Here is a 26,776-nt window from a genome sequence, read left to right on the forward strand (position 1 = left end):
AAGATATTGTGTCCATGTATAACTAAAAAAAATTAAAAAATCGATAACCACATAAAGTATAATATTTTCCCAGTATTCATTATTCTTTCCTTTTTTGTGATTTTGAAATTTATTTTAACTAATAAATAAAAACATAAACATTGTACATATTAATGGGACACCATGACGTGAGGTATAGGCATACATTGTATAATGTTTAAATCCGTTAACATATCTTTCTATTAAACATTTGTCCTACCTTTGTTAAAATTTTGTTGAAGATAACTTAAAGTCCTTCTAGCTTTGCAAGACACAGTACATTATCATTACTTATAGTCATCCTAATGTGCAATAAATAGCACAGTCATTGTTTTCTTTGCTCATTTATTAACTGGACACAAAACAATGATAAAAAATACTGTAAAATATTAAATTTTGAATCCTTCTAATTTGAATTACATGTCTGTTTGTTTGTTTTTCTATAGCAGGGACACATAACCACTGAGCCACATTCCCAGTCCTTTTTATATTTTATTTAGAGACAGGATCTTGCTGAGTTGCTTAAGGCAACACTAAATTGCTGAGGCTGGCTTTGAACTCATGACTGATCCTCCTTGTTGCTCATGGTAACAAGTGCTGCTACCATGTCCGACTTGAACTATATCCTGAGAAACTTTAATGAATACAGTTTGGTGGGTCTTAATTATCTGTATATTTTCAAGCTTTTTACAGAAGCTTAGTCTGGGTGATGGAAAAGGGGGAGAAAAAAATGGATCACATTTTCTTGATAGTAACTATCTTCTTCCTGTATTCACAACCAGGTTGAATTTGTCTATTCACCAAACCTGCACCTGGGAAGAATACTTGCTCCCTGAAATTAACAGTGTAAAATTAGAGTTACTAGGTAAGCCTCTGCCCTAACTGGTTACTCTGTAGAAATGAAGAGCGATCAAGTCTGTTTTCTACCTGCAGCCAAAATGAGGGGAAAGAGCACTACAATTGTTCTAGATGTAACAGCAAGGTGCAAACAAATACAAAAAGGAAATTTTGTTCTTTTTGTTTAGTTAGCTTTAACTCTCTCAGATTTGATAGATACACATTATGATAAATGGACGACAGTAAAAGGAAAATATTGAGAAGTTTAGCAGAGCACAGATTCAGCTATTATTAATCTGATGAACTTTTCATTTATAACCTTTGAAAATGCTATTAGCATAAAGGGAAACATGGGAGGAAAATTCCTGCTGAAGATATTTTTAGGATTTTAAGGTGAATAGAGATGGGTAACATTAATAACTGGGAGCCCTATAATGTTTTTAAGTTTGTACATTTTTAATGAATTATATTATCTTAGGGGATACATATTCAGTTAGTTTTTTAAATGAATAGAATGTGTGCTCTTGAAAGATTCTGATCTATAAATCAAAATTATAATTTAAAGTACCTTGATATAATAAGGAAATCTATAGAAATCACACTTGTGGGGAATTATATTCCTAATTATTTTCTTTTCAATATTAAAACCTTGTTTTATTGTTTATTCATATAGGGTTAATATTTGTATAATTATCATTTTATAATGAATATTTACTCTTATAAATGTTCTAGCTATCCTATGTTGAGTGTGTGAAGAGTAAAGCTGATTAAAAATCCCTGAATGGATGGCTTTTCTGAGTATGCTGGAGAAATTGGGAACAGACTGGCCAACCTCCCATAAAACATCTAGGAAATTAAGCATAATAGATGACACATCTGTGTCCAAATAGGGGACAGCAGGCAACATGAATTACAGGCCCAGAAACAGGGGGAACAAATGAGGTGAATCCTGCAGTTGCCTTGGCTTTCTGCCCAGCACTCCAGAGCATTGTGCAGGATGGGAATACAGAGCAGAACATAATGGTCTCCCTTAGTGAAAGAGACATGGAGCAGAGCTGGGGGAGGCTGAGGTGACTGTAATTTAGAGGACATAATATCAGAGAGAAGGAAGCTATGCAGAGAAAGAGCTCCAGAAAACTATATAATAGCCCCCTTGAGTCTGTTGCTAAATACCAAGCAAAATTTGTCAGAGATTAATTCCATAAGGTCAGGCAAAGAGAGATCAGGGAATTATAAACTAAACAATTCCCATAGCTCATTCAGGTTTGGATAATGTTGAAGTCTGATCACCCACAGGGCTGAGTCTCTGTTTGAGAATATGGGGCATTCAGTAGGTATTTAATGACAGTTTCACCTTAGTATTAGGCCTGTGGCATGCAGTTTCTAAGATGCTTCCTCTGAACCACTTTCTGGTATTTATGCAAATTTATACCCTTCTCCCCATCAGTACAAACAGGACATAGTGACCTGCCTGTAATGAATAAAATACAGCAATAATGAGGAGATGTTACTTCTGAGATTAGAGTGGAAACCATTCTGGCTTACATTCAACTTGCTTTCTGTCTTGATTCCTTGCTGACATGCTCTGATGAAAGACAGTTGTCACATTGTGAGCTGTATTATGGAGAGAAACCATTTGATGAGAAACTGAGGGTGATCCACAATTATATCTTGTGAGCAGTCACTTGAATGAGCTAAGAAGAGGATCCTCCACAGTCAAGCTTTGAGATGACTGTGTTATAGCCTTAGTAGAGAGGGTAAGCAAGAGGAAACTGCCTGGATTCCTGTGAAACAGATGCTGTAAGATAATAGTGGGTGTGTGTGTGTTACATTTCTTTATTTTGGGGTAATTTGTTATTAATAAATAACTGTCAAAAATAAAAAGCTGCTGTGATAAATATCTCAATGGAGATATTTACTGATAGGACTAAACTACTATCATTAGAGTCATAGCTAGTTGGATTTGTTAGCAGAGCTTTAAAGCAAGTCTCAAAAGAATAATGTATTCATCAACAGAATAAACTTCCCTTAAAGGGGACAAATATAGTATTCAATCGTGTAAAATTCACAATATCTAACATCCAGTCAAGAATTATTATGTGAAAACATAGGAAATTTGATCCATTATATTAAAAGATTTAGTGATTAAACTGAAACAGACTCCAAAAGATAATGATCATATAATTATGCTGAGATATTTAAAAACCACATGAAAAAGATGAGAAATATTAAAGATGAATATGTGAATCAATATGTGAACTCACACTACTGCAGGGGATAAAAAGATTTAAAAACATGTGAACAGTGCTTTCTTAGCCTATTATTCTGCCTCAAAGTCTCAGTTACCTGCTAGTGATAGGAAGTGGTCCTACTAGTGTGATTGGAAACTCAGAAGAAAGGAGAGGAGGAATAAAAAATTTAATGGCCTTCAGTTTTTCAAATTGGAAAAAAATAATATATTCACATTGTAGAGGTTCAGGGAATCTCAAAAAAGCTGACACCAAGTTAAAGAAAAATAAAACCTTGGCACATTTAATCATATTGATAAATATTAGCAGTAAGTACAAATATTTTATGCTAGAAATTTGGTGTGATTCTAATAAAAGGCAAATCATTTAGAGAGGGGAAAAGATAACCCAAACAATGAGGTAATAGAATAACAACATCAAAATGCTAAAAGGAAAAATCCATCAACCTAAATTCTATATTTAGCAATAATGTACCTAAGAAATAAAGATTTTTCAAACAAACAAATGCAAAGAGAATTTGTCAGTGGCTGACTTGTACTTCAGGAAGTATTAAAACAACTCTTCAGGTTGAAGTACAAAAATAGGAGATGGGAACTTGGATATGCTTGTAATGTTATCATCTAGGGTTAAAGGGTTTCATTGCCTCTGTTCAGCAAAGAATTGAAGAACAGGAAAAGAGATAGCAAAGAAGTAGTAGGTTTATTGCCAAGGCAACAGAGATACAGAGGTAGACCTCTCCAAAGAGAATTGATTGGTGCCCCCTTTGTTCACAGGTCTGTTTTAATTTTTTTTATTGGATCACCTGTTTAGGAGCCCAAGTACAGAAGTGTCTGTCTGATTGGGCCCTTGGTTTGTGTCCATGAGCACTTTCATAAGGCAGGAAGTTAACTCAAGACCTTCTCCATGCTCCTTTGTTCTGGCCCTGCCCTTGAACTCACTCTACATTTTGACCTTGCTGCCTAAGCCCTTCTATTTCTCCTTCAGTAATATTATTGGGATTGGTAAGGATGTGAGTAGTATAATGTTGCCATCATGATTTTCTTATTTTTAATCTCTATAAAAGATAAATAACATCAAAACAAAATAATAAAAATTCACTGTGGGCTTGTAACATTTATAATGTAACATAGTTTACATTACATTATAAATCTGAAGTATGGAAACAGGAGCACAAAGGATGGGGATGCAATTTATTGTAAGTTTTTTGTTTTGTTTTGTTTTGTTTTACATTATATGTGAAGTGATGAAACATCTGAAGGCACAGGATAAAGGTGCTTATGGAACACTCTAGAACAACATTTAAAAATGTATGCTATATTGCCTTATAGCAATAAAAGTATTACTATAAGGCAACAGAGAAAATAAAAATCAAATATAAAAAAATCAACAAGAAGTCAGGAAAAGAGGGAAAATTGCAGAGGTACAAATACAGAATAAATAACAAAATGACAGATTTAAACTCAACATTATCTATGATTAAAGATACAATTTAAAGAGTAAGACTAACAGACAGGATAAAATTGCCAGATCCAATTAAATGTTCTCTGTAAAAAATAAATTTCAGATATCAAGGGAAGAGAGATTATGTAATAATTATGAAATACATATAAATATTTATCTTGTATGTATGTTTGTGTCTGTCTCTAATAACAGAACTTCAAATGCAAGAAGCAAAATTTGCCTATACTGAAAAATCACAATTAAAAATTATGTGTTAGTTTCAACAGTGCTCTTCAGTAATTGATAGAATGAGTAAATAAAAACTTAAGGATAAAGAAGATTTGATCAATAGTATTAACTAATATAAGCCTAGATATGTGGAATTTTCTACTCAGCAATATCAGAGTATATGTTGTTCTTAATTGCTTATAAACCATTCACTAACATGGACTCTATGTTAGACTGTAAGACTCTTCTTAAATTTAAGAGAGGAAAATGTAGAGATCATGTCCTGCATGTAACAGAATGATACTCATATGTAAAAGAATTCAATTTTAAATGACAGCAGGAACACACCTAGAAAATCAACATACTATTGATTAACCATAAAAGGGCGATTTACAAAAGTAGTTTTTCTAATTTTAGTAAAAATAAAAATTATTAATTTTTGAGATTTAGCTAAAGCAGTGCTTAGAGAGAAATTTAAGGCTTTACATGAGTATAGTAGAAAAAAGAAAAGTCTAAAGTAATATATTTTGACATTTAAAAAATCAAGGAACATAAAATAAACATTAAGTTTTAATGTTAATCATAGGACTAATAAAGAAGAGTACAGAAACCCATGAAATAGAACATAAGAATTAAATAGGGAAAAACCAATAAAGAATTTTAAAAGTTCAAAAATTGATATTTCTAGGTGACCTGGCAAAAAAACAAAAGAATGAAGACACCAATTATCAATGTCAAGAATGAAAAGGGAGTATTATTTTGCATTTTGCACATATTAGCAAAAGAATAGGGGGGCTATTACGGGCAATTATATCCCAATAAATTTGACAAATTATATAAAACTGAAAAATTATTGGAAAGATACAGATTACTCAAACTGATAAATCCATAAATGGGTTGTTAATATAAGGAATTTAGTATTTTCTGCATTATGTTGTATTATTGAAAAACAGTGAAAAGTTGAAATTTTTTTTTTTTTGCCTTTGATGACTATGGTTAACTGTCATACTCTGTGTGAATATTTTAAGATAGCATTTAAGAGTTTTCTATGCAGAATAATGTTTGTGCTATAATATACATAGTTGATGCTCAAAAGTGTTATAAATTATTCTTGGAAAATTTTGCTTCTGTGTTCATCATGAAACATGATCTGTTTTTTTTTTTTTTCTTTTTTGTTGTGTTCTTGCCTGAAATAATTTTGGAATTTTCCCCTCCCTTTCAATTCTATGGAGCAATTTATAGCCTTATTTGTTTCTGTTCTTCTTTCATTGTTATATTGTGTGCATGTACAAATATGTAACAACAAATTTTTTAAAAACAGAATTTCCAAATTTAATTTAATACAACTGCTAAAAAATGTTTTATAGTGAAATCATGCATCCCTGGATTTTCTTTGTTTGATGACTTCAATACTGATTCTATCTCATCACTTGCTATTCACAGATTTTTTTATGTTCTCATTGTTCATGTTTGGTAGGTCACATGTGTCCAGAATTTGTATTTTTCTTCTAGGTTTTCCAATTTGTTAGTATATAGCTTTCCATGATATTCCCTAATGATTCTTTGTATCTCTGTAGTATTTGTTGTAATGACTCCTTTTTCATCTCTGATTTGGGTCTCTCACTCAGTTTTGTTACTGATTTGTCTTTTTTTATCTTTTGAAAGAACAAACTCTGCTTCATTGATTTTTTCATATTATTTTAGTCCTGATATCATCCATTTCTGCTCTGATCTTTTGTTATTTCTTTCTTGAGAATTTTTATGTTGCTGATTTGAAATAAACCTCAATGAGATAAACCTCTCTCTCAGTAATGTTTTTGCAACATCCCACAAGTTTTGGCATGCTGTGTTATAATTTTTATTTGTTTTTAAAAAATATTTCCTTCTGATTTCCTCAATGATTTTCCTCAATGACATCCAAAATATGTTGTGTAGTCTCTCTATATTTGTATAAATGTCAAAGTTTCTTTGGTCATTTTCTTCAAGTTTCATTTCATTGTGATGAGAAAAACAGTAAGATATAATTTCAACTCATTTGATTTTGTTAAGACTTTTCTGTGGCCTAACATATTCACGGTTCTATAGAAAGTTTCATGTGCTGTTGAAAATAATATGTATTCTGAAGCATTGAATGAAACATTCTACAAATTTCTGTTAAGTACATTTGATCTATTGTATAGTTTATTTCTGATTTTCTTTCTTTTTTTTATGATTGGTTACTTGGATGATCTGTCCATTCATAACCATGGGGTATTGAAATTATCCACTACTGTTGTTTGTAGCCTATCTATCCCTTTAGGTCTAGTAGTATTTATTTTATAAAATTGGAGGATATGACATTAAGCACATATGATTTACAATCATTATATATTCTTGTTAAATTTATACCTTGATTGTTGTACAATGACTTTCTTTATTACAGTTTTGTCTTAAAGTCTATTTCATCAGACCTATTTTATGCAGGCTTCCCCTGCATGATTTAGGTTTCCATTTACTTGAAATATCATTTTTTATCCTTTCACTTTTAGTCTGTGTATGCCTTTATTTGTGAAGTGAGTTTCTTGTAGGCAGCAAATTGGTTTTTGTTAAGTCAGTCTATATCTTCTGATTGGAGAATTTCATCAATGTACAAAGTTACAATTCAAAGGAAATTATTTATTCCTGTTACTTTGTTGATTTTCCTCTAGTTGTATTGAATATATCTTGATCATCTTTTTTTGGCTTAATTTTTCATATGGATAATATTTGATTCTTTTCTCTTTCTCTTTTGTGTATCTATTTTTATAGTGGTATTTATAATTCTAATGGTTTTATGATAGTACTAATCTTTCCCTTTTGGATATAGTACCCCTTTAATTATCTTTTGTAAGGATGATTTGGTGATTATGAATTCCCTCAGTTTTTACTTGTCTTGGAAGTTTTATTTCTTTATTTCTGGAGGATAGCTTTGCTAGGTATAATAATCTTGGTTGGCATTTATTTTCTTTCATGATGTAGAATACATCACTCCATTTACTTCTTGTCCTTAGGGTTTCTTTTTAAAAATTGTTTTTAGTTATACTTGGACACAATATTTTAATTTAGTTTATTTATTTTTATGTGGTACTGAGGATCAAACCCAATGCCTCACATGTAAGAGGCAAGCACTCCACCACTGAGGTACAGCCCCAGCCTCTTGTCTTTAGGGTTTCTGCTAAGAAATTCTCTGTTAATCCAGTAAGAATACACTTAAATGCAACTTGGTGTGTTTCTCTTGCAGATTTTAAATTTCTTTCTTTCTTATACTTTTGATAGTTGGATTACAATGTAATGCAGTAAAGACTGTTTCTGGATATGTATACTGTAAGCTTCTTGCACGTGGATATACATTACTTTCCAAAGATTAGAAAAGTTTTCCGCTGTTATTTTACTGAACAGATTTTATATTCTCTTGATTTCATTCTTCACACCTTCAGGAATAATGAAAATGTGGTTTTTTTTGATTAATGGTGTTACCACAGTTTTTGAATTCTCTCCTCTTTTTTATGAATAGAACATTGAAATAATCTGTCTTCAAGGTCAGTATTCTGTTTTACATTTGATGTAGTCTCTTGTTGAGGCTTTCAATTGTATTTTTATTTGATTTATAGGGCTTTTCATTTCTAAGATTTCTGTTGGGTTCTTTTTCAAGATCACTTTGCTGATATTATTTATAACTTGCATTGTCATTCTAATTTTATTTATCTATTCAGGTGTATTTTCTTGGATCTCACTGAATTTTTCTATAGTCAACCCTTCAAGTTCTTTATCAGGAATTTTATCCATTTCTATTTCTTTGGAATCTGCTTCTAGAGAGTAATTATGTTCTTTCAAAGGCATTGAACAACCTTGTTTGTTCATATTTCTTATGCTTCTGTTTGAAAATTGTACAGATGGTGTATCAGATATCACTCTCACCTTTATAGTATGACCTTCTTAGTGGTTTTCTCCTCAATATGTATCTTGGGAAATCAATTTTGTATGCAATGTTGGCTTTGATTCCAACTATTTTCCACACTGTAGTCTCCCTATAGCTTCTTTGACTGATTAGTGACCATTGGGAAAAACAGTAATCAGTGCCTAGGAAAGCTGGCAATGAGATAAGGACTCTAAAGAATGTGATAATGAATAAAATGGAATATTCTGATCCCTTACCTCTATTTCCCTTAACTCCAATATTTAGGTGAGTATCAAAACAGAGTGATTATGGTTGTCAAGTAAAAGAGTGAATTCATAAACCATGTGAATAATTCCACTTTTATGCAAAGGATATGTATCCTATCACACACACACACACACAAACATATATCCTATCATTCATACATATATATATATATATTTATATATATATATGTATAAATAAATAAATATATATATATATATATATATATATATATATATATATATATATATATATATATATATGGTGGAGTGGTAGAGAACCACTGTCTCTGTAGGCCCTGCCAAAGTGTGGACACTCTAGCAATTTAGGCAGATATGTTGTAGACAACAGTGGGTGTAGGGTACTGCCTGTACGGTTATTCCTACAATGGAACTGCTGACCTGCTGACCTCTGCTTGGGAGATACAGTCCCCTTAGATATTATCAATGCCAAGTCTATTAGCAAGGATCTCTGGCACTCACAGCCTTAGCAGTGGTGAAGGATTTGAAGCACTGGATCTCCAAACAATCGGTTGCAACTCCTGTTATCACCAAGGGGAGTAGTGATAACAGATAGTGTAGCACATCCTCTATAACCCTCAAACTGAGTCCTGAAAGCAGTGTGTAGTCACATGTAGTGCAGGGGTAGAATAGAGGAACTGTATAAATGTGTTGGCAGAAAGACCTGTGGTGTTCTCAACTGATTTGGTGAAGAAAGTGGGACACTTTTGATGATGACCATGCAGGGGTGGGTGGACAGTTGGGACTTTTCTCTCCTTGAATCCTTCAGTTTTACTACTAATTCAGAATCAAGTGGGAGAGGGATATGCCCAGAGACAAAGTTGCTTTCCATCCCCCTTATTATCTGTGCTCAGAGGTGAGGCAATGATAGAGTTCACAGAATTGTTCATAGTTGACTTGACACTTACTGTTGGTCAAGCAGTAGTGGCAATGTTGGTAAGCAGGAGGGTAGGGTGGTAGCTACTGCATGGGTACTCACCTTTAATGCATTGGCATGAGACCACACACAGATAGCCATGCCCTCTGTCTCAGGGTAAGTTCTTAAGAGAAGCATTTTGTTCCTTTCTATATTGCAACACCCATTTCCTGCAGTGCAGGACACCCAGCAGGATTAGGTCACTTTGTTCTGCTGGGCCAACTTGTTGATTTATAATTTATAGTAGAATGCTTATGAGGTCAAAAAGACAGAAACATATTGGGATTTTTTTTTTTTTTTTTTACCATTAAAGCAGTTGAAAATCAGAGAATAGCTCAATTGTTGAGATGGTTGTTTGCTATTGCACATTGTTTTCTGGTACTTTCCCTTTCACCCTTACCCAGAAAAGTGGAGAATCTTCCTACCCAATGGAACTGAAGTGGCATATGCTGGGGTATTTTGTTTCTCTTACCATAGTATTGTCCCATGTTTCCAAATCTTACAGACTTCTAGTCTCTCTCACTAATTTTCAGGGTCCTCCTACAAATATAATTTAATCTATGATTAAAATGCAAATATACACTTTACTTTGGTTTTTCCACGTGGAAGAGGAGGTAAGGGTGGGAGTCTCCATTCAACCATCTTATAACTCCAAGAAGAAATTTCTGATACAGCAAAATTTTTAGAGATTGAAATGAAGAATTTCATTTAGAGAATGAAGCCTGACACAAGTGAATACATACTACAAAGTTACATTTATATGAATCTTTATAATATGCAATCTAATCTATAGCGACAGAAAGAAGATCAGAGTTTACCTGGAGCCAGTGCTGACATGCAGGCATTTTTACTGCAAAAGGGCACAAGGAAAATGTTCTGTATCATGATTTTTGTGCAATCAGTGTCAAAACTCATCAATCTGCACACATAAGATATTTGCATTTTATTGTTCATTAAATATTATTCAAGGGTTGAGTGAAATTTTTTTAAAAAGGACAGAAATAAGTTTTCTGTACTATTTTCTCAGTATACATATGTTTTAATATATCAAAAATTTAGACATTTTTAATAAAGTAAATATGAAATCTACATTTTACAAACAAGATCATAAACCCTAAATTTGTGTTTACACCATGAAAAGCATAAGGAACGGTCTATATTTACTTTCCATAGTCAAAATCCATATATAAAAATGAAAATTCAGCAATTTTGATTTTCTCTTCTGCCATAAAAAAATGCAAAGAAAAAGGGGAAAGAGTGAGAGAGTGAGATAAAATAATAAAAGATAGATAGATAGATAGAGAGAGAGAGAGAGAGAGAGAGAGACAGCGAGACACAAGTTAGGGTATATGGTTACACTATCTACCATCAATAATAGACTAATTAAAAATCCTGGAGTATGGGGGATATAAAAAAAAAGAGATCTTTTCTAGATACTTGTGTCTGACCCATACTTAAAAATGCTCGTATAAGCCTCATGTATCCTTTTGGAGCCACTAAAGACAGTTTGCTTTATGTATCAGGAGTCACATGTAACTTATTTAAGCTGATGAGAAAATTTAGAGCAGAGTTTTTCCAAATGAGGGAAATAAAATGGAGTTAAAAAAATGGAACTTCTATTTACATCTATTTTCTATAACTTTCACTTAAGTTTTTCAATAGTTAATATACTTATTGAACATTTTCAACTTTGCCCACAGTAAAAAAAAATTACTGTATCATCACAGTAATCACCACTACAAATGAACTGTACCTCTTTACGTTGGTTATTTTCTTTACCTGGATTATTCAGGAGCTTGACTTCCCCTGTGGGGACACAGAAATGAGTCATGGCATTCTAAGGGGGCTGTGAATTTCTCTAGCCTCAAGCAGAAGGAACGGAATGTATTTTTTTAGACAAGATTTTTTTTTCTTGGTAGGGCACACCCACTCAAAAGCCAAACTCAACTTCTTGAGCCAAGACTGTAGGATAAGGGAGTAGGCACACACATGGATGGTCATTTATTTGGCAGGACCAACTCCTGTATGATTTTAAAGGTTAACACAGGAAATTCTTCCCACAGGGCATCAGCTTTCAAAACAGCTGTTCTGATGGGGGATTTACCTTTTCACCCCGATGAGAAAGGAAAGGTTACAGAGAGGTTCAACACTGGAAGAACAAGCATGTTGTCTATAATTATAAACTCTTTTTAAAAAGTGAGCCTCATCTAAATGTTATATTTTAACATGTTATAAAATTATTGATTATAATCTGTACCAATCTGAACAAAAATTCCTCTTGTTACTTAGTTTACTTTGAATTGCAATCAATGTCCTTAAGTCTTTGAGCCTCCTGACTTTGAAGTTTTAGACAGACATCATTTAGTAGAATCAGAATAGCAAATTTTTGTATTCAATAGCTATTTACTTAAATGCACATAGCAGTTTTCAGAAGTGGCTTTCCCTCATTGCCTATATTTGCATAATGTTTATTGCCAGGAAGGTTATTTAAAAGCAATGGAAGTTTGAAGTTCGGGTATGCTCTTTAATCAAGACTGTGGTTATGCATCTGGAATCATTTGGCTATTCAGAAAAGTCTGAATGATTTTCTGTGAATTTTCTGTGATTTTGATTTTCTGTGAATATTTTCCAGTAGGTTTTTTTTTTTAAATGAAAAATACAGGTTTTGAAACAGTGTTACTTTTAATTTGTAGTGTGTATGCATTCTTAGCTCATGGCTTCTTTGAATCAATGATGGTTACATAATTAGAGGATGATTTTCTGTAGAAGGATGCTGTCATCTTGATAAGCAGAGGAAGAAAGAGATTTGGAACCACAAACAAAAGACGTTTTATTCTTGGTTCTTCCTTTATTCTTTGGAAAATCTTAGGCGAACATATATCCTTTTGCATCTTTAGTCCAAAATGCAAATAGAGGAAAAATTTTGTTGATTAGACATGAAAGAGTGTTATCTTGCATTATTTTGATTCTCTGAAAATGGAAACACCATTCAGGGCTTCAAATAAACCCTTGTGATTTCTAATCTATTTTTTTTTCATGTATAGAGAATTCAATTTTTGTTTCCTTTTATCCTGTTTACTTTTTTATTTGAAAAAATACAAAGGCAGAATTTTACATTATATTGCATGAATAAAAAATTCTAAAATTAGAATTATATATATGTACTTAAAATGTTATCAAATTTTTTTCCTATATCTGGAGAATAGAGTAATTTACTACAGAGTTTTCAGAATTTTTCATCAAATCTCCTTCTTCACCTAAGGGAATGGAGTTTCTATTTGTTGTGTAGCATTAGGACTGGTGCCAAAGCCTGCAGAGTCTGACAGAAAGGAAGCTGATTGACCATATGTGAGAAGGAGTTTTCTGTTTTATAAATGATGAAAAGATTAGTGATTGTGAATAACAATTTTAACCTTTATTTTTACTTCCAGAATATTCATGTCTATATCTGATAAATTCCAATCAGTTTTCCTACTGAATGTAGGCTTCATAAAAAGTTTTGTTTTACTTTGCTCAAAGTGGACCTAGAAAAATGATCACAGAGTAATCTCTCTTTTTCCATGAGGGATACACCCCAAGTGGATGTCTGAAAATTCAGTGCCACACCTTATATATGACATGTTTTTCCTATACATATATACCTATGATAAGTCTAATTTATAAATTAGACACAGTAAGAGATTAATAATAGCTAATAATAAAATATAACAACTATAGCAATATACTATGCTATGATTTTAAATGTGAATGTCACTCATAGGCCCATCCATGTCTTAAAGATTCTGCTGCCAAGTGGCACCACTGAGTAGTGATGGAGCCACTAAGAAGTGGGGGTGAGTGGTCTTTAGGTCCTTAGGAGTATGCCTACAAAGGGGATGGGAGACCTGACCCCCCCTTCCATTGCTTCTTGGCTATAAAGTAAGTGATTTTACTTGGTCCCATGCTTCTGTCATGATGTGTTACCTCACCACAAATCAAAAATAACAGGGCCTACTACAGGAAACTAAAACTCTGAACTTAAATCAATATTTTCTCACTATAAATTGATTATCATAAGTATTTATTATGGTGACAGAAAGCTAACAAAAACTTTAAAAATGTTTCCTGAACACACAGTCTCCCTTACTCCCTTCTCCTTTGTTTAAAATATCTCATGAGAGACAAAAGGATAATTTACATTTTGTGGGGACACAGTGGGATGGTGCAAGATTCCACCATGCTATGTGTGCCATTATATGAGAATGGCAAACAATTTGACATTAGGTGAATGAAAATGCAGTGTCTTTTTTTAAAAAAAAATATTTATTTAATTATTTTTTTTTTTAGTTGTAGATGAACATAATACCTTTATTTTTATGTGTTGCTGAGGATCAAACCCAGTGTCTCACACATGCTAGGCAAGCATTCCACCACTGAGCCACAGTGACAGTCCTTGCCCTTTTTTTTGATTGTTTTAAATTTAATAGAGTTTTTTATTCCTATTTTTGGTAATGATATGTTTTCATTTTAGTAATGATGTGATGTGTTTCAGCTATAATTTTATTTGGTATATCCAAAGGTAATAAATTACTTTAAGTCAAACTTGATCTTCACTCTGAATTACATCTTAATTTTATCATAATGTACTTAATAAATCAGTCTTACCTGTAGTGCTTACTAGAATCACCTGGGAAGTTTTGAGCAGACAGATACTGATAACTTGTTCCCCTAACTCCTGAGATTGAAGATGAACAATGTTTCAGTTTCCCAGGGGAATCCCATCATAAAGTCAGAATAATAATAAAAAAAAACAACTGTGAGATAATAAATGCACCATACAACTTCCTTAATGCAATTACTTCAATTCAATAAGTCCATATCACATTTATTGATCATCTACCAAATTGGAATCAATTTTCCTAGGACTAGAGAAACAAAGATAAATAAGGTTTGGGCTCTAAGAACAAAGACTATTCCTAACATTTCTGGAAATTATTGCTCTCAGTTTTTTTTTTTTTTTTTCCAGAGTGTGCACTTACATCCATCCTCATTTTCTTTTGGAATTTTTTTGTGTGTGAATTCTAAGAGCAGGCAACATTATTTCAAATGACTTGTAGCATTCTGAGCAATTTTTATCATTCACCATTTTAATAACATTATTTTAAAAGGTTTTAAATGAAATTTATAATTCAAAAAAAAAAAAAAAAACAGTTTTAGGTTTAGCTAGCAAGAAACACAGAATCTACTGGACTCTGAACTTACCTGAAATGATTAGGTACAGCAAGCTCTGATAGTTGACTGCAGAGTCTTTCTATACTTAATGGCAGAAAACACTTCCCTAACAGTAACAGTATGGCGCGTAGTAACAACTAGCTACATGTAGATAAGCAAATTAATTAAAATTAAATATAATTTAAAAATCAATTGCATTAGACAGGTTTCAACTGTTTATTAGGCATTTGTGGTTAGTGCCATGATAGGGGACTTTGCAGAATTATAGAACATTTCTATCATTATAGACAGCTCTGTTGGATAATACTATTTTATGTAGATTTTTTTTTACAGCACTAAGTAAGATAAATAGCGAAGAAAGGGGGTATTTTCATGGCATTATCCATAATGTACTTCATATTATATTATATAAAAGAAGAAGTATATGATTAGTGATAATTCTTGACCTTTTTAATTGCTGTAATTTATCTTCTTTCTAGTGGAATTTCCCAGAATTATTTTCACGGTCTTTAACCATGAAGTAACTACTGAAATATTCAAATCTGGTGATATGAAGGAGATACATGCCTTTCAGATGTTTCTATATTACCAAAACTATCCTCTGATTGGTTTCAAATTATATTAAAAACATCTGCCAAAAGATTGGTATGGAGCCTCCAACCATAGCTCAGGAGGTGAAAAACTGATTTTTCTAGGTCTGGCCCCTAAAGAAGAGGGATAACAATAATTTAAAATCTATTTACATTGTGCCTGAAGTTTCCATTTAGTCTGTACACAGGCAATTGATATATGGCTTCTCTAACCACAGAAGCAGTGCCCTTGTCTGCAAACTTGCTCACAGCCTGACTTCAGGTCAGAGCTGGGACAGTGGTAAATAGCAGGGCATGTCTGATAAAGAGTGAGCAATGACTCTTCAATTAGGAGATCGATAACTTGCTTGCCATACACAGAAATGGTGGCAAATGAGAAATTCATGAATCTTTATCTCCTCTTTTTAAAATAGATTTTCATCAAAATACAACCAGGGGATATATGCTGAATCAAAGGAGACTGAATTTCACATATGAAAAATGATAGTGACATCCCCTAGGCGATCTTTCTAAATAAAGCACACACCTACCTTTAGGTCTGTAGGTAGTTGATTATCTTCAGCACAGGGTTTGGGGCTATTCTTCCATATTCAACTACATTGTGGGGGAACTGCAAACTTTGAGTATAAAAATGTAAATGCAAAAGCAATTGATCGTTTTTATCCTAATTCCTGTGATTCTACCATCCTACTGAAAAGGCCAAGAGATTAAAAACTAGATGAATCATTCTACAATAAAAGCATCTGGGCGGCAGTGGGTGTAGTACGGTTTTAAAGGAAGAAGCGTGAGTGGGAGAGCAGTGTAATTTCACTGAAGATGAAGCAGTCCTCAGAGCTGCACCTGTCAACAGAAGCTGTTTTAAAATGTGCTTGCCGACGGAGTTTAAATGGTTTAGCCAGTACCAAGAGAGGTGTTATTAACAATGGATAATGGAAAATAATCTCTGAAAAGTATTTGCTTTTCTACTTGATATGCACTTTGTGCAGCATCCAACCAGACTAGGCATTTTATAATTCTCATGCCTTCCTAATTTAATTATGTTGTATATTTACAGAGCTTACCAAAGGATTTTATGGTGTACTCAGAATGTTTTGCAGGGTAGGAAATTTTGATTTGTTCTAGTTTATTTGCAGTACAGAAAAAATTTACATTACAAATAAATTTCTCTACGTATGGGGAAGAATAAGCAAATAGAGGTACAGACAATATAGTGTATGCATTGGTTGAGGTAAGCTTCACTGTGCAGAACAGAAAAATGACCTCCCGTCTCACTGGCACATAACAATGGACACTTAATATTGCATGCTCATTACTGTCTGGGTCCCTGCTCAGTGTCATACCATCTGAGACCAGATAGTAGGAAAAGCCTCACTGGATACACTGCTAAGCACAAAACAAAGGGAAAAACAACAACAACAACAATAAAACAAAACACTGGGTGTGGTGGTGCAGGCCTGTAATCCCAGCAGCTTGTGAGGCTGAGGCAGGAAGGATCACTAGTTCAAAGCCAGCCTCAGCAATTTAGTGAGACCTTTATCTACTCAGCAAAATCCTGTTTCAGAAAAAAGGGCGGCAGGGTGGTGAGGCTGGGGATGTGGCTTAGTGGTTAAGTACCTGTGGTACTGCCTCCTCACCAACAAAAAAAGAGAAGAAGAAAAGGTGGTGAACCATGTAATGGCTTGAAAATCTTCTGTTTACAAATAGAGTGTTAATTTTCATGGTCCATTTGCCAAAACTAATGTTATGATCAAACCTGAAGTCAATGAGGTGGGAAGGGCCCTGTGAGAGAAACAGCAAATATTTTAAACAAATAATACCACCCTATATACTGTAGTCTAAACTTGAATTTGAATTCCAGATCTGCAACACTGTGATCTTTAAAAAAGATAATGCATGTAAAATAATTAGCATATTGACTGACACTATGAATTCTCAGCATTAACTCTAGTTATAGTCAAGGTCTATTTAAGGTTGTTTTATTTTTTTCCATGCTTTTCGATTCTTTAGCATTACAATAAAATTCTTTAGCATATTTACAAAACAATTCTAGATTTAAATGCTCCAGGTGCCTAATGGAAACTAATATTGCTTAGTTACAAAACCCAATAGCAACTCACATGAAACCTCTCTGCTCTTCTGATTTTAGCAGGGGCATTGTTCTTCTTCTTCTTCTTCTTTTTTTAATGAAAACCAAGAATTGTAACTAACTAATTATGATAAATCTGATTCAAAAATATCTTATGGCCACATTCCTTTGTTTCATACATCTATAAAATTTTTAAGTAAGGTTTTTTTCTATTCTATCCCTACCAATTTAAGAACATTTTTAAAAATCTAGAGTTTTTCTTTTAATGCAAATCATCCCTCATAGCACCAAATTAATGGTTCTTTTATTAAAGCAATATTGAAAAATATAATAACTCCAAAAAAAGATATAAGACAAAAAAACAAAAGGTGCATCTGAAAGGTTTGTTTAATGTCATAGAATTAGTTTTAGAAATTACTTTAGCATTGTTGAAATGCTAAAATTTGAATGATCAATATTCATAAGATCTCTTTGTCTGAATTCTACTAATACAAATGACTGAAAATTCATTGTTTGAAATATTAAATATTTATTAAATATTAAATATTATAACCTTTAGGTTATAGTAATAATAAAGGTGAAAGAGAATGGAGTATTTTAAAAATGAAAGAACATCATCCTTACACTTAATATTCAAAAGAAAAACTTTCATAAAAAAAAGTAGCATTTCTTTCAGTTGACATTTAGTTTGTAGTTTGGCCTCATTTTGAAAACAAAGCTTTTTGTGCCCCTTGGACCTCTTCCCAAATAAAGCAACGATCAAACAAAAGAAAGTTTTAGCCGACCTTTTGGAAAAGTAGACATTTATAAGCATAATATTTCAAAATAAATTAACATGCAAATAAGGAAAAATGAAAACAAAAACCTACCTCTGTTGACTATTTCATAATATCCATCATCATTCAGTTGCTCCAGTTTCAAGCTGCATACACCAAAATGCAGGCCTCTAGGTGCTGACTGTGCAGAGACACCTGGATGTGAACGTGCCTGAAAACATTCTGCTGCCCTTCCTTACCATTTTCCCTCCTCTGCCCTGGGCTCCTCTCACTTTATCTCAATTTCTTTACTTTATTCCTACTGCCTTTCTCTCTTTTTCTGTCTGTGTGTTTCTCTCATTTCTTCATCTTTTCCACTTATCTTTGAATACAAGAAATGATATGAAGTAAGTAAAACCCATCCACAGAGAAACAGTGAGATGGACATATGGGAAGAGAAAACAGAAACAATCTCTTCACTCAGTGGAGTGTGTAATCAGCAGAACACCATAAGCTTGACTTCATTTGGCTTTCTTATACTGGGTGGTGTTGGGTATCTCTTAACATTCGCTTTTAATATCTGTTTTTCCCCTACATGTAAAAATAAAGTCACAAAAAAGATATCCAACTCTAATACATCTTACTTAGGAATAGCCAAACACTATCTATGCTTGGATCTGGCCATGCAAGTGTGAATAAAGCAAGACTTTACTTTCAGAGATAGATAATTTGAGTTAGAAAGATAAATATGAACACAACTACTCTAATGAATGCAATGAGGATTGTATAAAAGAGGCATTAAGAGGAGCATGAGAACATACAAAATTGCATTTTTATAATATTGATGTAGTGTTTTGAATAATACAGGCAAGGCTTAAAGTGTCTTCTCTTGGATAGTCTGATATTATAAGCCATTCATTATATAAAAAAAGTAGTTTTCAATTCTGTCCTCACAGAACCTTATTTAAGTGAAAGAAAATGATAAACCAGATAAATAGATATCTAAAGTGTAAAATGATGCTAAATGCTTTGGGGAAAAATAAAATAGGCAAAGAACCTAAGGAATGCATATATATACATGCATGGGAGAGTGCATTCCAGGCAGAGGCATAAGCATATACAAAGGCTCTGAGATAGGAGCAAGCTTGCCCCAACATAGACCAGAAACAACAAGGAGACCAATGTGTTTGGGGCAGAGGAATTAAGAGCAATAGAAGATTAATCAGAATGCTACTGGGTAGCCATATTGGAGAAGGCTTTGTAGGCCATGTTAAAGAATTTTAGTTTTGAGAAAGGCAGAAAACTACTAAGATTTACTTGTTAGTTTACATCTTTTGGATGGATCACTTTAGCTGATCCATAGAGGATAGACTGAAGAAGAAGAAGTAAGTAGAGAAGGAAGGCCATTGGTATTATCACGATAAGAGATTATGGTACTTTGGGCCAGGGTGAGAACATTGCAAATTGTAAGCAGATGTTGTATGCTCAACATATTTTAGCCATTAATTTTTAATTAAGTTGATATTTCTCTGGTATATAAATAGAGCATTAGTTTATCAAATTAAGTCAATAAACACTGTCAATCATTATCATTTAGAGATTTGAGTACTTTTGATGACAAAGCTAGGTTGATAGTATGGTGTGAAATCAATCTAATGCTCCATATTTGTTTTGTTCCTTGCATTTATAGGAAGACTTTAATTTTCTGACTTGAGATGAGCAGCATGGATAACTAGTTGGAAAAGAGGAAAAGGAGGGCACTTGTTGATATTCAAAACCATCTATACCCATTGCAGTGGTTTGGATCCTAAATGTCTCCCAAAGGCTTGATCCCCAGGTGGCTCTTGAGAGATGGTGGAACCCTTAAGAGGTGGAACCTAATGGGAAGTCTTTAGGTCATTTGGGAGTGAGCCCTTGAAGGGAATTTTGGAACACTGCCCTCCCCTTGTTCTCTTTTGCTTCATGGCCATGAGATAAACTGTCATACTTGTGCTACCCACAATTGCCATTTGGTGTACCCACCAAAGGCCTAAAAACTATAGGTCTTCTGGTCATGTATGGAAACCAAAATAAACCTTTTCCTTTTAGAAGTTATTTATCTCAGATACTTTGGTCATAACTGTGGAAAGCTGATGAACACATCATGCTGATTATTGCCTTCATTCATATGACTTTACTGTTTGAATATCCTCATATAGCAAATCTTGATTTGTCACTATTTTCATCAATATGACTGATGTAGTCAGCCTTCCTGTTATGTGACCAAAATACCTGACAAGAACAACTTGATGAGGAAAAGTATATTTTGGCTTACAGTTTCAGAGGTTTAGTCCATTATTGACCAACTCTACAGCTTTGGTCCTGGGCTGAGGCAGAATATCATGGCAGAAGGATGTGGCAGAAGGAAAACAGCTTAAGACATTGTTGCCAAAAAGCAGAGAGAAAGCTCAGTTAAACAGAGACAAAAATATAAACTCCAAATCATGCCCCCCAGTGACTTATTTACTCCAGCGACACCCTACCTGCCTACAGTTTCTGCAAAATTAATCCACATCCACTGAATAGGTACTACTTGTTATAATCTAATCATTTCACGGGGAAATTCTTGAATTATCTCCCACATGAGCTTTTGGAGGCGCCTTATATCTAAATCATGACAACTTCTATTCCAATAGACAATTGCCAAGGAAAATAACTGGCACACACACAGAAGGCCCTGAACAACTAACTATTTATTTACTAAGACTCTTGATGAATCCCTCATTTCAAAATCTTTGTTTTGCTATGTCCACTGTCCTTCACTATTTTGATGTGTATCATTACAATGACATCCCCATATTGAAGGACTCTGCTTAAATCAGATCATCCAGTGTCATAAGTATCCTAGTTTTTTCCTCATTCTTCTGAGATGCTCTTGATTCTTTCAAGACAATGTTTTCCCTTAATGCATTATGCATAATCTCAGCTTTGCCATACTGATGATAATTTTGGTAGTGCATTCAGGATCCCAGCTTTTGTTTTTTGGTTTGGGTTTGTTTGTTTGTTTTTTGATAGTAGAGATGCTAACAAGAAACCCTTTCAAATGGTATTGCTGACAGATTTTATAATTAAAATTTCATCGTAGAATTATAAAAATTGGACATGACTGAGAGATTTTGGCCATGATGTAACATAACCTGATTTGGCATCCAAGTTAAGAAGTTGAGTAGGCAGTTGGATATAAGAAAAGATACTGCAGACATAAGCTTAAAACTGCAGTCTTAAGCTTTGTAGTTTTCTGAGTATGGTGCCCCTCCCTCTCCTTTCTTTTCCTTTCCTTTCTCCCCTTCTATCCCCTCTCCTTCCTTTCCTCCATCTCTTTCTCTATCTCTTCTCTATCTTTCTTTCCTTTCCTCTCATCTTCTTTCTCTATTTCTTCCTAAATTTTTTTATTTAGATGTATTTAATATTTTCAATGTCAAAACTTGTCATAATAAAACATTATTTCTACCTAAAAACAGAACAGTTTTTTTCTGTTTTTTTTTTGTAAAAAATCTGAAATAGACTTCTAACTTCTGATTTTCCACATAATTAGCCTGTAAATCACCATTTGCTTCTAAAAAATAAATTACTGAACTAATTGAAAATCAATAGTTCTAAAATTTACAAAAGAAATGGGGCAAACTACTGTCCCCAAAACTTAGAGAGAGGCAAAGAAAGGGACAGAGAAGAGCAGGTGAATGCAAAGACTATCTAAGAAAAATTGATGAGTTTCTGGAGGTCCAGGGTATACAAGTATGAGAGTCAAAACCTCCAAATTGGTGCAGCCAATCTGGAAAGCAGTATGGGAATCCTTGGAAAAATGGGAATGGAACCACCATTTGACCTAGCTATCCCACTCCTCAGTCTACATCCAAAGGACTTAAAAACATCATACTACAGGGACACAGTCACGTTAATGTTTATAGAAGCATAATTTATAACAGCTAAACTGTGGAACCAACCTAGATGCCCTTCAGTAGATGAATGGATAAAGAAAATGTGGTATATATATACACAATTGAATATTATTCAGCATTAAAAGAGAATAGAATCATGGCATGTGCAGGTAAATGGATGGAGTTGGGAAATATAATGCTAAGTGAAATTAGCCAATTCCAAAAAAAGCAAATGCTGAATGTTTTTTCTGATTTAAGGATTCTGGTTCATAATGTGGTAGAGGTGGGGGAAACATGGGAGTAATAGATGAACTCTAGATAGAACAAAAGGGAAAAGATGAGGGAGGGGAATGGAGCGGGTGTGGAGGTAGGAAAGATGGTGGAATGAGATGGACAACATTACCCTAAATACATGTATGAAGACACGAATGGTGCAACTTGACTTTGTGTACAACCAGAGATATGAAAAATTATGCTCTATATGTGTAATATGAATTGTAATGCATTCTGCTATTATGTATAACAAATTTTTAAAAACGCAGTCATAGAGGAGTGGCAAGGTAGAAGAGCTCCTCATTTTTTGAGTTTTAATTCTAGGAGCCTAACCTGGTTCTCACAGTGAATATTTGGGGAAAACCTCCTTAGTTTCGGCATAGGATGGAAAAAGGAATTTTTTTCTTCTTAATATAAATTATATAATCAGAGCCTTGCTGGGGTTTTATCAGAGCCTAACTGTTCTGAATAAAGGAAAATATCCAACTTCAGCCTCCTTATAGCTTTGCGGTTCTACCTAAAGGAAGGAGAATGCTGAGAAGCAGGTGCATAACTTAGCAGTCCAGATATTATACTTGCTAAAATTCAAGCCCTAAGCATGGTCTATAGAATGTCCCTGTTATCGTTTGGATCTTAAATGTCCCCCAGAGGCCTGTGGGTGGAATACTTCTTGTCACTCTGTGGTGCTAACAGAAAATGGCAGAATTTGTAGCTGATGAGATCTAGTGGAAGAAAGTTAGGCCATGGAGGGAGTGCACTTAAAGGGAACAAAAAAGCACCCTGACTTTCTCTCTACCGCCACCCCCGCCTCCACGAGATGATCAGCTTTGCTTCACCACATTCTCCCCACCATAATGTTCTGTTTCATCCTAGGCCCCAAAACAAAGAAGTTAAGAAACCATGAATTAAAACCTCTGAAAACATGAGGCAAAATAGATCTTTCTTCTTTTCCATTGCTTATTCAGATCCTTTGTGACAGCCATGGGAAGCTAAAAGTCCCCACTACCTACCTACACATTGCTAAAAGCCTATTTATAGCAGTTTCCTTTACCTTATATATATATGTCCATGTATCAAGAACACTTAGTCCTCAGAAGGAGATATCAGGCAGGGCAAAAGGACAGTCGGTGTAGATAATGAATGATTGGATCAGGAAGACGGGGTCTGAATCAAAAGAAAATGAATTGCTAACATCCCTTCCTCCAACCTGTTGCCAAGGTTACCTGCCTCCAGGGAATTATTCCTCCCCAAAAATAGCTGTTCCTGAGTTCCCAGCAGGTGGCTCCTTTCTTGCCTTTCTAGGCAGATGGAAAATAGGGAGAGGTACTCCCCACAAGAATCTCTTCCTGCCCTTTTAATCTTGTCTCTCCTCTTCAAGAAAGAAAAATGTCCAGTGAATCTGTAATATGAGAAAGGGTGTCTATTTTATGCTATTTATTTTCTTTAGGGAAATTTTTTTTTTATTTGTGGAAAATACCATAATACATTTTGATAGAAGGATTTAGACTGATGCAGCCTCAAAGTTATGAGCCAATGAAGATCAAAGCCAGGGTCCTTCCGAGGCTGATTAGTTGGTTTTTTCGTACTCTGTTATGGACACATCAGTGCAGAAATCCAATAACACTGCATCATCAAATAGCATTTTCCAATTCACCAAATTATAAAATAAGAAATGACTTAGTGGTAATTTAATTGGTCTCTTGCCCCCATCCAAACCCATCCACCAACATACCATCTTTTTGTATGGATTGTACTTCAAATAAAATAATTTACCTTAAAGAGAGTTTTCTGATTTTTTCTCTTTCTGACTCTCATATTCTATCAGTTACAAAGCCATTTTTTAAAATTGTCCTCCTTATTATCTTATAAATTATTTCTTCTGCATTCCCACCACCCTAGTACAAACATTTCTTCTTATCCAAGCTATTAAAATACCACTTAATCTCCAACTGCAGCCTCTCTGCAGTTTTCTTTAGTCATTGTTAAAGTTTTAAATCCACTTTGATCATTGCTCTGAGATATTCTGTCTGTCCCTTCCACACTCTTCCTGGTATCCAGTCAACTTAACTTCTGCAGACAGATCAACCAATAATGTTGCTCTTTGACTTAAGTTACCAACAAATTAGGGGACAGGAGGGCAGGGATGTGAGCATCTCTCTTACTCTGGCCACCACCCTGTTGGGTTGTGGTTTGGTGGTAGCTGTATTTTTCTATTTTTTTTAAAATTTCATCCCTGATTTCTTCTGCAATCCCTTGTTCATTCAATAATATATTATTATTCTCCAGATGTTAGAGTAGTTTCGATTTTTTATTTTATCATTGATTTCTAATTTCATCCCATTATAATCTAATAGAATTCAAGGTATTATCGCTGTTTTTTTTTTTTTTTTTTTTTTTTGTATTTGCTGAGTTGCTTTGTGATGTAAGATATGGTCTATTTTAGAGAAGGATCCATGTGCTACTGAGAAAAAACTGTAATTGATTCTTGATGGGTGAAATACTAAGCACAAGAAATAATTTCTAGTGGACGGCAGTCTGGTGCCTTCAGCCCTGGTCAAGTTTTGGCATTCAGTTTTTCCTCCTGCTTCTTGGGGTCCAATATTGTTAATGGGAGAGTGGTTTTCCCTTCATCCTGCCTCCATCTCTATGGGAATTCTCTTCATTTAATTCTTTTCAATTGTTCCTTTTGTTTTTACCTGATAAGATTCCAGCTGACAGAACAATGTTGCTTCCCAGACAGGTACTTCCAAATGTGTTCTTATTCTTCTAATACAAATACTACTTCTCCATATCATATCTTTAACTATACTATACCTTAACTCTTACTGACTAGTCTCTGTTGTTCAGTTACTTAAACACTGCTCTCTAGCCAGGATACAACACTCTTTATTTCTTTAACATATCCCATGCATTCCTACAATTCTATCTTAATATAGGGACATAATCTAGCTTGACAGAGCAGTCCCTTTTATCTGCCATCTACATTCCCTGTCCTCAATTAAACTAGCAGCCGGATTATTTCTGCTATGTCATCCTCCTCTCTATTCACAAATGACTAGACTAAACATACCTACGAGACAGAAGTTACTGCCCTATTCTCAGGAACTTGGAATTCTGCACAGAATTAATGGGACTAGATTCTTTTTGTAGTGTTAGCATTTAATAAGAGAAGGCCCAGGATCATCTCATCCACCCTGGCCCCACCTTCATAAGATTTGATTGATATCTTTTGTTTATGCAAGTTAAATTTGATTTTTTTCTTTAATCAGAAAGTAAAGGAACCATCTATAACATATTTAACTTTTCACATGTCTTGCTTTTCAAATGCTGCAACCTTCTCTCCACATCTTTGGAGCAATGGTCTCTAAAGTAGATTGTCAGCCTTAGAGTGTATGCAAGATGATGAAGTTGGTGTAGAAAAAAATAATGGAATCTATTTTCCATCAAAGTGACATAAAAATAAAGTTACATTGACATTCATAAGCTGATAAAGAGTGGTGCTCTCACTCAACCTGTAGGTCAGCAGGTGAAGTGCCCTATTTAGATTCCAAGGGATGCTGAAGAAAGAGGGGGTATGACATGGTAGTGGACTCACAGCAGAATTCTCTCTTCATTATTTACTTTAACAAAAACTAATGTTAATACATTATGCATATCTTATTAGACTGATAAGAAGAGGAGTGGACCTGAGAAGAAAGGAAACCTAAAATCTATAAAAGAGGCAAGACACCACTACTCCCTGGGGTGTCTGGACTCCCTCTTCTCCAAAGAAGTCTCTCTCTCTGTTCTACTCTTTAAATACAACTTTTGTACTTTCTTCAATATTTGTAGGGTGCTCAATCTTCAACACCTGGAGAAGGGGACTATTCTGATTTTCCAGACCAGTTTCAAAGACCAATTTCCAAAGTACTAAGGAAATACATACATGGTAGTTGATTAGAGAGCGATGACCTTGAATTCAAAGTGATATAATGAACAGATAACCAGTGAACCTTTCTTTCCAGTCATGTTCTACCATTGCGTTACAGAGCTGAATATAATCAGGATGTATTTGGG

Source organism: Callospermophilus lateralis, chromosome 8 (assembly GCF_048772815.1).
Source record: "Callospermophilus lateralis isolate mCalLat2 chromosome 8, mCalLat2.hap1, whole genome shotgun sequence".
NCBI classification, from domain to species: Eukaryota; Metazoa; Chordata; class Mammalia; order Rodentia; family Sciuridae; genus Callospermophilus; species Callospermophilus lateralis.